The sequence below is a fragment of the Mus pahari genome, chromosome 6 (assembly GCF_900095145.1).
Source record: "Mus pahari chromosome 6, PAHARI_EIJ_v1.1, whole genome shotgun sequence".
NCBI classification, from domain to species: Eukaryota; Metazoa; Chordata; class Mammalia; order Rodentia; family Muridae; genus Mus; species Mus pahari.
In genome coordinates this window covers 35723917-35727393 of record NC_034595.1, presented here as the reverse complement: position 1 = coordinate 35727393, position 3477 = coordinate 35723917, and the positions used below count along the sequence as shown (strand labels likewise).

General features: G+C 40.9%; 1 protein-coding gene and 1 pseudogene across 3 annotated transcripts in view; both read right to left on the bottom strand.

Annotated features, from left to right (window-relative positions):
• Ccdc171 (coiled-coil domain containing 171) overlaps positions 1-3477 on the bottom strand; it is a 317157-nt gene that overhangs the window by 154518 nt on the left and 159162 nt on the right. The gene's annotated exons all lie outside the window — the stretch shown is intronic.
• Positions 148-1032, bottom strand: LOC110322991 (annotated as a pseudogene).

Sequence of the window (3477 nt, the reverse complement as noted above, 5' to 3'; positions counted from 1 at the left end):
GGGTGGGTAGGGGAACAGAGGTGGGGGGAGGGGTATGGGAAACTTTCGGGATAGCATTTGAAATGTAAATAAAGAAAATAATAATAATAATAATAAAAAACAAGACGAAACAAGCAAGTTATGTAAGTGTATTATGCATATACCACAAACAAACAAACAAAACCCAGAATGGTCCTTCTGTGTCCCGGTTAAAAATAAGTTCTGACTTGAGTAATAACTGTAAAATCTCCCCAGCGTTTAAGAAAAGCTGTTCTTCAAAGCTGAGGAAATACAACATGGTATCAAATATTCCATTGTTAAAGGAGCAACTACAGAAAGCTCTTACTTGCTNAAAGGAATCAGTGCCTTTTGATGCAGAACAAAAACCAAAAATATCCCAACTACGGCCAATACTTTCAAAACCAGCATATCAAACTTCATTTTCATTAGAATGCTATCTTTTTCCACACTAGTAATTCAAAACCCAAGATCCAGATTTTTATTTTCATATATAAATGCAAACAATTATTGTGCTTCATCTTGGGGACAAGAATGCCAAGTCAGCCTCTCCTGGTAGAAGGCAGTGACAATCTGAGGACACTTCATATTCGCACCAAGTCAGGCTCATCTGAGTCCTTCCACTTCATGAGAAACATTAATTCTCCACTGCTGTCTGTGACACCAACTATTCATTCAGGATCAAGACCTCCGGCAAAGCCCCTTGGTTTGTCAGCAGCATCTCTCGTCTTCTTCAATTTGCTATCATCAGATTCACTGTCAGATAAAGATTTCCTTCTTGTACCATCTTTTTCTTTACCAGCTTTTTGAGAATTAAAAAATGCTTCAATTAATTCTGGAGAATCTAAATTTTCTCCTAGTTCCCTAGTATTATCAGCATCCGTGAACCCCTTCCACTTGAGGACATACTCCACCTTCCCATTCACTATATGACATTACTTTTTCTACCACAAATTCTTCAGGCTCTTCAACTGTTTTAGTCTTCCCATTTTGTTTCTTTCCCATTTTTTGCAATGTAGTTTTATTGGAGGTCATTTTTTAAAAATTTAATTGGAGACTGGAAGGGTTCACCGCTCAGATACTCACGGCCACAGCACAGATCCTGCAGTTTCTCACCTGCACACTTCAGTTCTGCCACATCTGATAGTTTGTGGCTTTTCACCAAGTAATTCCTCATCTAAGAGTTAGTCTTAATTAAGAAACTACAGATATGTATATAAATATTTAGATATAGATATCTTATACTTCTCTGAGGGAGGGAAATGAATGAAGATGAGGGAGAATATGGGATAATTCTGAATTTATTAACAATAACTTAACTTAATAAAATACAGATGTGTCCCTTCTTAAACAGAGTCTAGAAAGGGAAGAGTGCTGGTTAAATGGTTATAGCCAAACATGAAGAATAAATCCTGGTACTCCACTCTTCAGTAACTATAGTTAATAATGTTATTCCAAAATTACTAAAAGAGTAGATGTTAAATGATGTGACTACAAAGGAATATGTAAATAACAAATACATTAATTATGCTGAAATGATCCTTCTACAATTATGCATTTGTTTTTTAAATATTAGCCTGTATCCCATAAGGATATGCATGGACCTATACATACATGAATTCAGAGCACAGGTGTCATTTCTCAGGCCTGTCACTTTGCTTTTTGACATAGCCCTGTTCACTAGCCTAGGTTCACTGATTAGGCAATTCTGGCTGGCCAGCAAGAACCAGGAATCCAACTATTTCTGCCTCGTCAGCACAGCATTACAAGCATGCCAGCACACTTGGCTTTTTAACTTGGGTGCTGAGGACCAAGCTCTGCTTCTCACTTGGCAAGCAGTTTACCACTGAGCTATCTGAAGTATAATAGTTTCCTCCAAATTGAAATTTTCCATCAGGAAGCTCTTTAAGCAGAGAGATAAACAAGTCAAATTAGCTTCAGGAAGTCCCTGAGACTGACCAGATTTACTAGGCCCCTCCCTCCCAGATTAAGCAATAAAGGTGATGACAGTCACTCTCAGATAAGCCAAACTGAAGAAAAGACTCTTAGCCAAACCAAACTGTCAAGAAGACTCTCAGAAGAGCAAAAGCTGCAAAGAACATGCTGAATCCAGACCAGCTGCCTAGAAGCCATTTAGACCCAAGTCACTTAGAAGAACACTCTCCAGGCTGTACAGTATGCTCCCGGTTCCCAGCTTTATGAAATGTTACCCATGCTGGGGTGGGTCTTGGTCATGCAGCTGTCTTTGAGTCATTTCTGCTCTTTTAGTAACCCCCAACCCATACTCCTGTAAGTAACCTCACTAAAACTCAGTGGTTCACCATGTTGGACTCTGGTAGTATCCATGCTTTGCTCAATCATGGGTTCCCTATCCAGGATGAGTAGACATGTGTGTTGTATCCCCCCCAGAAAAAGTTCTGTACACAATACAATCTTTCCAACCACAAGTATATAAATATTGTCAATCAAAAAGGAAAAAAGTAAAATGTTACATATATTAAAGAATCCAATCCAAAACCCATTACTGGGGACTCTGCCAGACCTCGGCGTGCACCCAGCTTTGCTCTTCCTGTACACTCTCAGCCCTCCCTTCTATCCCATCCTCATTCCTTAGTGTCATCCCCTGATGCCTAAAAACATCTACCTGGGAGTGGCCAAAGGTCTAGGACTCAGGTAGGTAAATCACACCCTCCTTCCTGTCCAGCATCACAGCAGCTCCATCCTCACCCTCATCACTATTAACAGCCTGCTTGCAGGTGGCCCTCCTCCCACCTAAGGCCATTCACTGGATACTTGGTGCAGATCCAGATTTTAGATCAATCACCCTTTGTTTCACTGCAGAGTACTTGTAGGAGGCTCTCCTCACACCATACCTCCAACTCCCTGAGGGCCTGCCCCAAAGATCTGTCCTGAAGCCCCTCTCAGCCTTTCTCCTAGCCCGTCTCTAACCCTCTGCCACCCAAAAATCTAAAGAAGCATTCTCTACTAGGCCACCCAGAGCTACCACATTTTCCTAAGACCTAGAATGGGCCACAGAAACTAATCAACAGAGCATCCACCCAACAAAGACTAGACCAGACCCGAGCACCTAGACTCACCTCAATCCTAACTCCAAAAAGCTAGACACCAGCACAAAATTTAACAGCCAAAACAATAGGCCTCCACTAGAACCAGTAATCCTGCTACAGTAGGCCCTGAGAAGTTATTATGGCTCAAGCACAAGACAAGGACTTCAAAACAATTTTGAATATGTTCAAGAACCTTGAGGAAGATGTGAATGAAGAAGATATGAAAGAAGGCTATGAAAACACAAGCAAACAGTGAAACAAAATATGAAAGCAACTCATAGTATAAAAGGAGAATGCAAAGAAACAGAATCATTAAAGAAATCCAAACAAGCCGGGCAGTGGTGGTGCACTCCTTTAATCCCAACACTTGGGAGGCAGAGGCAGGCAGATTTCTGAGTTCAAGATCAGCCTG